Source organism: Sciurus vulgaris (assembly GCF_902686455.1).
Source record: "Sciurus vulgaris genome assembly, chromosome: 9".
Lineage (NCBI taxonomy): Eukaryota > Metazoa > Chordata > Mammalia > Rodentia > Sciuridae > Sciurus > Sciurus vulgaris.
In genome coordinates this window covers 85,099,992-85,112,046 of record NC_136469.1, presented here as the reverse complement: position 1 = coordinate 85,112,046, position 12,055 = coordinate 85,099,992, and positions in this window count along the sequence as shown.

Below are 12,055 nucleotides of genomic sequence, written 5' to 3'. Positions count from 1 at the left end.
ATACCACAGTTTCTTTATCCATTCATCAATTGAAGGACATCTAGGTTGGTTCCACAATCTGGCTATTGTGAATTGAGCAGTTATGAACATTGATGTGGCTGTATCTCTGTAGTATGCTGATTTTATGTCCTTTGGGTATAGGCCGAGGAGTGGGATAGCTGGGTCAAATGGTGGTTCCATTCCAAGATTTCTAAGGAATCTCCACACTGCTTTCCAGAGTAGCTGCACTAATTAGCAGCCCCACCAGCAATGTATGAGTGTACCTTTCTCCCCACATCCTCGCCAACACCTGTTGTTGCTCCCATTCTTGATAATCACCATTCTAATTTGGGTGAGATGGAATCTTAGGGTGGTTTTGATTTGCATTTCTCTTATTACTAGAGATGTTGAACATTTTTTCATATGTTTGTTGATTGCTTGTAGATCTTCTTCTGTGAAGTGTCTATTCGTTTCCTTAGCCCATTTGTCTATTGGATTATTTGTATTCTTGGTGTAGAGTTTTTCGAGTTCTTTATAGATTCTGGAGTTTAGTGCTCTATCTGAAGTATGATTGGCAAAGATTTTCTCCCACTCTGTAGGCTCTTTCTTCGCATTGCTGATAGTTTCCTTTGCTGAGAGAAAGCTTTTTAGTTTGAATCTATCCCAGTTATTGATTCTTGCTATTATTTCTTGGGCTATGGGAGTCCTGTTGAGGAAGTCTGGTCCTAAGCTGACATGTTGAAGATCTGTACCTACTTTTTCTTCTATAATCTGCAGTGTCTCTGGTCTGATTCCGAGGTTCTAAATTCATTTTCAGTTTAGTTTCATGCATGGTGAGAGATATGGGTTTAGTTTCATTCTGTTGCATATGGATTTCCAATTCTCCCAGCACCATTTGTTGAAGAGGCTATCTTTTCTCCATTGCATATTTTTGGCACCTTTGTCTAGTATGAGAAAATTGTATTTATTTGGGTTTGTGTCCATGTCCTCTATTCTATACCATTGATCTACCTTTCTATTTTGGTACCAATACCATGCCGTTTTTGTTACTATTGCTTTGTAGTAGAGTTGAAGATCTGGTATTGCAATACCCCCTGTTTCACTCTTCCTGCTAAGGATTGCTTTAGCTATTCTGGGTTTCTTATTCTTCCAGATGAATTTCATAATTGCTTGCTCTATTTCTGTAAGGTACGTCTTTGGGATTTTAATTGGAATTGCATTGAATTTGTATAGCACTTTAGGTAGTATGGCCATTTTGACAATATTAATTCTTCCTGTCCAAGAACATGGAACATCTTTCCATCTTCTAAGGTTTTCTTTAATTTCTTTCTTTAGTGTTCTGTAGTTCTCATTGTAGAGGTTTTTCACCTCTTTTGTGAGATTGATTCCCAAGTATTTTATTTTTTCGAGGCTATTGTGAATGGGGTAGTTTTCCTAATTATTCTTTCCAAACATTCATCACTTATGTATAAAAATGCATTAGATTTATGAGCATTGATCTTGTAACCTGCTACTTTACTGAATTCACTTATGAGTTCTAAAAGTTTTCTGGTGGAATTTCCAGGTTCCCCTAAGTATATAATCATATCATCAGCAAATAGGGATAGTTTGAGTTCTTCTTTTCCTATTCGTATCTCTTTAATTTCTTTGGTCTGTCTAATTTGCTCTGGCTAGAGTTTCAAGGATGATATTGGAAGGAAGTGGTGAAAGAGGGCATCCCTGCCTTGTTCCAGTTTTTAGGGGGAATGCTTTCAGTTTTTCACCATTTAGAATCATATTGGCCATGGGCTTAGTGTAGATGGCCTTTACAATGTTAAGGAATGTTCCCACTATACCTATTTTTTCTAGTGTTTTGAGCATAAAGGGGTGCTGTATTTTATCAAATGCTTTTTCTGCATCTATTAAAATAATCATGTGATTCTTGACTTTAAGTCTATTGATATGGTGAATTACATTTATTGATTTCCTGATGTTGAACCAACCTTGCATCTCTGGGATGAAACCCACTTGATCATGGTGCACTATCTTTTTAATATGTTTTTGTATGCGATTTGCTAAAATTTTGTTGAGAATTTTTGCGTCGATGTTCATTAAGGATATTGGTCTGAAATTTTCTTTCCTCAATGTGTCTCTGTCTGGGTTAGGTATCAGGGTGATATTGGCTTCATAGAATGAGTTTGGGAGGGTTCCCTTCTCTTCTATTTTATGGAATACTTTGAGAAGTATTGGAATGAGCTCTTCTTTAAAGGTTTTGTAGAACTCTGCTGAGAACCCATCTGGTCCCGAACTTTTCTTTGTTGGTAGGCTTTTGATGACTTCTTCTATTTCATTACTAGAAATTGGTCTATTTAAATTGTGTATATTCTCCTCGTTCAGTTTAGGCAATTCGTATGTCTCTAGAAACCTGTTGATTTCTTCAAAATTTTCTATTTTGTTGGAGTATAGATTTTCAAAATAGCTTCTAATTACGTTTTGTATTTCAATTGTGTCTGTTGTGATATTTCCTGTTCATTCTGAATTTTAGTGATTTGGGTTTTCTCTCGTCTTCTCTTTGTTACTGTGGCTAAAGGTTTATCAATTTTGTTTATTTTTTCGAAGAACCAACTATTTATTTTGTCAATTTTTTGTATTGCTTTTTTTGTTTCAATTTCATTGATTTCAGCTCTGAGTTTAACTATTTCCTGTCTTCTACTACTTTTGGTGCTGGTCTATTCTTTTTCTAGGGCTTTGAGCTGTAGTGTTAGGTCGTTTATTTGTTGAGTTTTACTTCTTTTATTGAATGCGCTCCATGAAATAAATTTTCCTGTAAGTACTGCTTTCATAGTGTCCCAGAGATTTTGATATGTTTCTTTGTTCTCATTTTTCTCTAAGATTTTTTTTAAATTTCCTTCCTAATATCTTCTGTTATCCATTCATCATATAATAGCATATTGCTTAATCTCCAGGTGTTGGAGTAGTTTCTGTTTTTCACTCTTTCATTTATTTCTAACTTCAATCCCTTATGATCTGATAGAATACAAGGTAATGTCTCTATCTTCTTGTATTTGCTAACATTAGCTTTGTGGCATAATATATGGTCTATTTTAGAGAAGGATCCATGTGCTGCTGAGAAGAAAGTGTATGCGCTCCATGTTGGATGGTATACTCTATAAATGTCTGTTAAGTCTAAATTGTTGATTGTGTTATTGAGATATATGGTTTCTTTGTTCAATTTTTGTTTGGAAGATCTGTCCAGTGGTGAGAGAGGCGTGTTAAAATCACCTAGTATTATTGTGTTATGGTCTATTTGGTTTCTGAAATTGAGAAGGATTTGTTTGACATACATGGGTGAGCCACTGTTTGGGGCATAGATGTTTATGATTGTTATATCTTGCTGATTTATGCTTCCCTTAAGCAGTATGAAATGTCCTTCTTTATCCCCTCTGACTAACTTTGGCTTGAAGCCCACATTATCTGAAATGAGGATGGATACTCCAGCTTTTTTGCTGAGTCCATGTGCATGGTATGTTTTTCCCCATCCTTTCACCTTTAGTCTATGGGTATCTTTTTCTATGAGGTGAGTCTCTTGCAGGCAGTATATTGTTGGGTCTTTCTTTTTAATCCAATCTGCCAGTCTATGTCTTTTGATTAATGAGTTCAGGCCATTAACATTCAGGGTTATTATTGTGATATGATTTATATTCCCAGTCATTTGACTCATTTTTGTTTTTTGACATGATTTGGTTTCCCCTTTATTTGGCTATTCCTTTAGGCTAGTTCCTCTCGTTGCTGATTTGCATTGTTGTTTTTCATCTCTTCCTCATGGAATATTTTGCTGAGAATATTCTGTAATGTCAGCTTTCTTTTTGTAAATTCCTTTAGCTTTTGTTTATCATGGAAGGATCTTATTTCATCGTCAATTCTGAAAGTAAGTTTTGCGGGTATAAGATTCTTGGTTGGCATCCATTTTCTTTCAGGGCTTGGTAAATGTTGTTCCAGGCCCTTCTAGCTTTTAGGGTCTGGATTGAAAAATCTGCTGATATTCTTATTGGTTTCCCCCTGAATGTAATTTGATTCTTTTCCCTCATGGCCTTTAAAATTCTGTCTTTATTTTTTATGTTAGGTATTTTCATAATAATGTGCCTTGGTGTGGGTCTGTTGTAATTTTGTATATTTGGAGTCCTATAAGCCTCTTGTACTTGGTTTTCCATTTCATTCTTCAGATTTGGGAAAATTTCTGATATTATTTCATTGAATAGATTGTTCATTCCTTTGGTTTGTTTCTCTAAGCCTTCCTCAATCCCAATAATTCTTAAATTTGGCCTTTTCATGATATCCCATAATTCTTGTAGATTCTGTTCATGATTTCTTACCATCTTTTCTGTTTGGTCAATTTGTTTTCAAGATTAAACATTTTTTTTCAATGTCTGAGGTTCTGTCTTCCAGGTGTTCTATCCTATTGGTTATGCTTTCTATGGAGTTTTTAACTTGGTTTATTCTTTCCTTCATTTCAAGGATTTCTGTTTGGTTTTTCTTCAGTATCTCTAACTCTTTATTGAAATTATCTCTTGCTTCCTTATTTGCTCTTTTAACTGTTGATTGGTGCAATCATTTAATGCCTGCATTTGCTCTTTCATCTCCTCGTTTGCTTCCCTGATTGTTTTAATTATGTACATTCTGAACTCCCTTTCTGACATTTCTTCTGCTGTGCTGTCATTGGGTTTTATTGATATAGTATCTAGGTTTGTTTGGGACATTTTCTTCCCTTGTTTTCTCATATTGTTCAGGTATCAGTGGACCACTGAGATATTGCAGATTTCCTCTATTGACTTATAATGTCCCTGAAAATTTCTAGTATATCCCCTCTTAGCCTTCAGTAGGCTGAAGTCTTGGAGGAAGTTGATAGTACGGTGCTCCACAAGGAAGCTGCCTCTCTAGGGGTGGTGGCCTTCAGGTGGGGTATATTCCCTGCTAGTGGGCAGAGGTGCCTCCACTTGTTGACCAATGGTCATCCAAAGGGGAACTAGGCTGCGGGCTGAGGCAAGGCCTGTTTGGGCCTGTGTCTCTGGTTTTACTGTCCTTGTGGGAAAACCTCACCCGGCAGGGAAGACTTACCTGGTGGGGAGGTCTCGCTGGTCAGTTCCCCTCCTAGAGGTTCCCCTCAATCTACAACTACCGCCTGGGCTTGGCTGCCTTCCTCTGCAACGTTCCCATGGGCCTGGACCTACCTCCTGGGCCCGGGAGCCTCACCCTTCGCAGACGAGTCTCCTTAGGCTGCCTCTCCTCAGAGAATCTGCCTGCAGTCCTGGAACCTTTGCTCCGCCCCTAAGTGTGTGTCTCTGTGCAGCTCTTCCACCAAGAAGACTCCTATGTCCTGGGACCCTGCTCTGCACCTAATTGCCTGGCTATGCGGCCCCTCCTCTGAGCAGCCACCTGGAGCCCCGTACAATCACTCCGACTCCCAGCAACCCGCCGCACGCCTCTTCATCCGGACAGCCGCCTGGTGTTCCGGTGCGGTCACTAGGAGTCCAAGCAACTCACTGCGTGCCTCCTCCTCCTGCCAACCACCCGTCATGGCCCTGGGCAGTCACTCTGAGTCCAAGTGACCAGCCCCGTTCCTCCTCCTCCTCCTCTGTGCGCCCCCCCCCCCCCGGTGTTCAGGAGCAGTCACTCTGAATCCAAACAACTCACCACTCGCCTCCTCCTCTGAGCAGCCACCTTGAGCTCTGATGCAGTCACTCCGAGTCCAAGCGACCCCCCCATGCTCCTCCTCCTCCTCCTCCAGGCAGGCCCTGATGTTCAGGAGCAGTCGCTCTGAGTCCAAACAACTCTCCTCGCAGCTCATTCTCTGGGCAGCCGCCCTGAGCCCCAGGGTTGCTCTGAGTCCAAGCGCTGTGCTGAGCGGCCTCTTCTACGATGCTCTCAGTTGTCTGAGTTCACTGCTCCAGTGGGGGAAGGGGTGTCTCACCGGGCAGCTCTACTTCACAAAGTTCCCTGCGTTCCGGGACTACCGCCCCATCCGGGACGCCTCCCCAACGGGAGAGACTCACCCGGCTGCTTTGAGTTGGTCCCAAGTCTCTCAATATCTCCTCTTTTGAATCCTGAGTCCTGGAGCAACATGAAATGCAGCCACCCTCTAGGCCGCCATCTTGAAAATCCCCAGAGTTTCTCATCTTGAAAGTGGAAAAGGAAATATTTTATTTCCCATTTTTAATTTCAGCTAAACATGACCTAGTGGCATGGTTCTACCCAATGATATAAAACCCTTAGTCAGGTTTTGCTTTCTTGTTAAAAGGGAGCAGATATGGAGAGTAAGACTCTTTCTTTCTTACTTCCTTCTGTTTCCTGCTTGGAAGAAGGAGCAATCCTAGAGGTGCAGTAGTTATCTGTTAAGCATGAAACAAAAAACATAAAAATGAAAGCCAACACACTTAAGGGAATTGCAGAAGAAAGGTAGAAAGTTCCTGGGCCAATGATGGTTACTACTGATCATGTTAGGGTTGAATTGGGTCTCCTCCAAAAAAATCATGTGTAAAATACTAACTCCTAATACCTCACAAAGTGACCTTATTTGAAAATAATGATTTGAGCTAGAGATAGGCAATCAAGTTAAAATGAGATTGCTAGGTGAGTTTTAATCTCATATGACTTGTACCTTTATAAAAAGAAGAAATTTGGATACAAACACACAGGGATTCATGCAAAGCAGAGACTGGGGTGATGGTTTTATAAGCCAAATATGGCCAGAAAACCAGCAGAAACTAAGGGAGAGACATGGAACAGGCTCTTTCTCACCAAACCAAGAAGTATCCAACCTAGTCAACATCTTGATCTTGGACTTCCATATCCACACCCATGAGACAATAAATCTCTGTTGTCTAAGCCACTCAGACTATGGTACTCTGTTACAGCAACCCTAGAAAATTAATTCAGAACATCTAAAACCCTTATAGTAACCTCCTACCCCTAACATAAGAACAAGCTAAGAGCACATGAGAAAAATAAGCAACTATTTTTAAACTTACTTAGTTGTTGAATTTTCCATTTCCTACACTGGAATGAAGTCCTAAGAGATCCAGATAGGGGAAAGAGGTCATAAGAAGAGTGAAATGGTTGGGTCAAAAATTTTAGTGAGGTCAAAGGCAAAGTTTGAGTTTAGAGATTAGAGTAAAATGGGATTTATAATTCCAGAGTTTGAACAGTTGTTTGTAATAATATGACCCTAGGTATACAAATGGATATGGATTGCTGCAGTCCAGATGGTAACTAGTGAATCTAAGGATACCAGGAAACTTTGAAGGCATGTTGGTAGGTTATTAGAAGCCATGAAACCAAGAAATCACCCCTGATGGTTGTATGAGGACATGATATGGAAAACTGAGACCACAGAAAAATACCAGAAGTGAGTAGACACCAAAGAAGGTGATAAAGTCTTATGATAGGAGTCTTGTTATGGTTTGGATATGAGGCATCCCCCAAAAGCACTATGTTAATTCAGGAATACTCAGAGGTGAAATGATTTGGTTATGATAACTATAATCTGTCCATCCTAGTTTGAATGGACTAACTGGATGGTAACCGCAGGCAGGTAGGACATGGCTGGAGGGAGTGGATCACTGGGGGCATGCCCTGGAAGGGTACATCTCTTCTGTGGCCCGTTCCTCTCTCTCTGCTTGAACTACTAGCAGAGAACTACTTTGTGTTTGTGTACCATGAGATGAGCAGCTTTCCTCTGCTGCAGCTCTTCTGCCTTGGTGCTCTGCCTCCCCTTGGACCCAGAGAAATGGAGTTGACTGACAATGGACTGAACCTCTGAAACTGTGAGCCAAAATAAACTTTTCCTTCTCTAAATTGTTCTTGTTAGGTATTTGATCGTCATGAAGAAAAAAAAAAAAATGGACTCACATAGTCTCAAGAGGGGGAAAGATTTTGTTTGAAGGGTGAAAAGTAATGGCTTGAAAGGAGCTGTGATATCTGATGATTGATAGAATTCCAACACCATTACCAGGCTCCATGATAGATGAAGCGTGGGGAAAGGAGCCCATTCAGCCTAAGAAAGCTACAGGTGAAAGAATGACCTTGAACATTGGTAGTATATACACCTTAAAATGTTATCACCTGAATTATTCAAATCATTGATGCCAAAGACAGTTTAGGAGCTTAATTTATCTGCATGTGTCTCAATTTTGGATGGAATTATATGTGTATTTAGTTCAATTTCACACCACAGCAAGGGACTCATCCTTAAGTTTTTATCTCAAGTAGAAGGTATATCCCTGGCCCCAGAGTTTCCCTTGGCTGTGTGACTAGATGTGAAAGAACAGAGTGAAAAAATGATTGATGACACACTGTTTCAAGTGGGTTGATTCGGCAAATTATTTTTAAAAACACCCAATTTAAAATCCCGTTTTTCCCTTGCAGATTCCAGTACAAAAGAATCTCTAGCCAAAGAAAGAACTCTTGTTCCTATAAATACATGCTGGCAATTACATAGAATGTCTTGGGAAATAGGTCAGAGTATCAGAGAACTAGTATTTCACAATATGCAAAAAAATAGTAACAAATAAATGTTTACTACACATCTTGTTTTTTTAATTTATTTTTATTGTAAACAAATGGGATACATGTTGTTTCTGTTTGTACATGGAGTAACAGCATTCCATTTGCGTAATCATACATTTACATAGGGTAATGATGTTTGATTCATTGTGTTATTTTTTCCTTCCCCCCCACCTCTCCCACCCCTCTTTTCCCTCTATACAGTCCCTTACTACACATCTTTTGCTCCTTTACTTTTTGAAATATTACCATCATTCTTTAGACAAAAAGCAAGAAAAAATTCACAGCTTCAAAATTATAGGCTCCCTGGCCTTTCAGAAATCTACAAGAGTTGGAGATTCTTACCAGAAAGAGAATAGCACCTTTTTGCATTAGGGAAAACAATTAACTTTTAACTAAGTGACTGAACAAAGTGCATTACTGTTTTTCCCCCTCTCCCTCTTCTATTAGTAACAAGGAAAAAACCTTAAAAGCAAAATGGTCTGAAAAGTGCTCATTGCTGAGAAGAGAAGCTGCTCTGGATTTGGCAATTTGTCACCCTGACATTTACTGCCTGGTGAACATTGGCTTGCTAAATTTTGCAGAGAGCTAGGCTGCGTACAACAGATCTCTCTGGCTGTTAGTTGGAGAGCTCATAAACACAGATATTCATTTGGATTAGATATTTTTAAGAATTAAAAATAAGATGCTGATTAAGTACATGCAAATCATGTGGTGGAAAGGCATACCTGAATCTATAAATGTTAATTTTTTTTTTTAAATGAGAAATGCTCACAATGGAAGTCTCCTAGAAATAACAAAGTTTGAGCATCCTTCTTGACTCCCCTTTGAAACATAGGGTGTCAATGTGATAAGGGAAATGTCTGTCAGTAGACAGTAATCAGTCTCTGCAAAAACTACTTTGTGTTTGTGTATTTTTTTGTAGTCAAAATTAAATTATTATCGCTGGGTGTGGTGGCTCATGCCTATAATCCCAGTGGTTCAAGAGGCTGAGGCAAGAGGATCACCAGTTCAAAGCCAGCCTTAACAACTTAGCAAGACCCTAAGCAACTCAGTGAGACCCTGTCTCTAAATAAAATATTTTAAAAAGGGCTAGGGATATGGTTCAGTGGTTAACACCCATGGGTTCAATTCCCAGTACCAAAAAACTAATGAATGGTTTCATTCATTCATTAATTTAATTATTCTAAAGATGACATTTTCAGAAATATGATTCCTAAATGAAGTAAGGTAGCTGAGATAGACAAAACAATACAATTTTCTTTACTTTTTTTTTCACCTGAATTTGACTTCCAGCCTCAATTTTCATAGCAAACAGAAATACTCAATTGTACCATTTCAAGATCACATAATCTTTAGAGTTTACTACTCTAACTCTGTTGGTTCTTTTCAGTTACAGGTTTTCTCACTCCCTTATTCATAAAAGGCATCTGGATCCAGAGGAACCTTAGGTAGCACTCCAGCCCCAGTTGGTAAGGTGCACTGGGTCTATGAGCCTTCTGTCCCCGTAAAGAAAAACTCATCCTGACACTTGTGAAAACGGTAAGAAAGACTTGATTCAAGGCTACAGCAATAGAAGCTTGCAATAAGGGAGATATATTGGGCTCCCTGCAAGGACAGCAAGCACAAGTGGGGACTTAGAGCCAAGGAGCAGAGTGAGGTGGTCATTGAATGGAAAGTTACTCAGGGAAGATATAAAGTAAGGGGACTCTTGCTAAAATGATTTAAGAGGATTCACACAGAAGGCAAGTCAAGGACATACATTGAAGGTGGGGGATGAGGAATTTGATCAGTTAACAAGAGTGATCAGTTATCAAAGATTGGGGGGGATGATTTAACAGGATTCTTTGCTAAGTCCGGGACAAAGACAAGATGGATGTAAAGGTCAAGACCTAATAGAAAAAAGGACTCAGAGGAGCCTATTATAGTTTGGTCAAGGAGGGAGTCTTTGCCCATTCTTGTCAACCTCCACAAAGGCACAGTTCATCCTGCCTGGCTGAGGGCTCAGAGAACCCTCTTAACATAAACTGCTGAGGCCCACAGCCTACAGATTCCTCAGTTTCTCAGTTCACTCATTCTCTGTCTCTCCAATGTCACTGCTGAGGCCTTTCCTAGTCAGCCATTTGTTTGCCTTTCTTAGGGTCTCACAGACTTTCACCTGCATTCCCACAGTATATTGGGGTACACAGAAACCTGTGCAAGTGCCTTCAATATTGTCCACCTCTCATAACTATTGATGCCCTCCCTCTTGAAAGTCTTTAGGTTTCAAGACTAGCATTCTCTTTGGCTACATTTTGGGAAACTAGATGCTGTTCCTTTTATTCAAAATTCTTCCATAATTTACCAGGGTTTCCACTCCTCTGGAGTAAAAATAAAGAAGGCAATTACCCTGAATCTGTCAAGCTCTACCTCAAATCCAAAGGGAACCTCTGGGAATGCCCATAAAGTAACTGGAGTAGAGAGAAGAAAGAATGGGGGCAGTGGTGGGAGGGAATTTGCTCTTCTGAATTTTTTTTTTCAGTTCACAGCATTACCATCTAGGACTGGAAGATGTTCCACATATATAGAATTATTCTGAATTAATTTTTGCTATCTCTTTTTTAGTATATAGTACATATAATGTTATTTGCTCCTGAAACCAAAAAAGTCATTTTCTAGATATCAGACTGTTTATATAATGTCAGTATATCATTGTCTGGTAAGAAGAGACAGAACTCTGAATTGGATCACTTTCAAATCTCAAGAGACCTGGGCTTTGTCTTGGTTCTATTAACTGGTGGGTGATCTTGGCAAATTATTTCCCCTCTCTCAATCTTGGTTGTTCCATCTGCCAAATGATAGAGATCTGAACACATAGGCTGCTCTTTTTGTGTTGTGATGTTTGATGACTCCATCACTGGAAGCTAAGTTCCCCACTAAGTATGCAGACCTGTCTGGGCATGTTTGGCTGACTACTGTGGCAGTCAGCCTGCTGGCCACTGCAGAAGGACACAGATGCTCCTTGAAAGAATTCAACCCCGAGCAAGAACCTGGCACAGCACCAAAGTCTCAGTTGACAGAGAGATCATGAATTTGAATGCATGACAGTGTTTATTACTCTTATTTGCCTCCTAATTCCGTGTCTAAGTTCAATGGGGAGCAACACAGTTAATTAATAAAACCTGAAAGATCAGGTTCACTAAAAACTCTAAAAATTATTGGGTCAAACAGTATTTGATGACCCTTCTAAAAAACTCTGACACAAAAGGGAAGCATGCATTCTTCACTTTGCCACACTCACAGCAGAATCCTGGCATTGAGAGGCCTCCAAGCTCTGTGCATTGGTGGTGGGTGAGGGCACAGATGTTGATGGAGGCTGAGATGCCCACAGAGCAACAGGTGCACCAGGTGAGGCAAGGCAATATCCTGTAAATTGCTACCAGAGCTTGGCAGTACCTGGCTTGTGCACAGTAGTTCATTAATTGTTCTAGGATATCTCTAAGGACTACTATTAACCCCTGAAACACTTTTACAGAGACTGGCGGGCTAAGTCAGCACA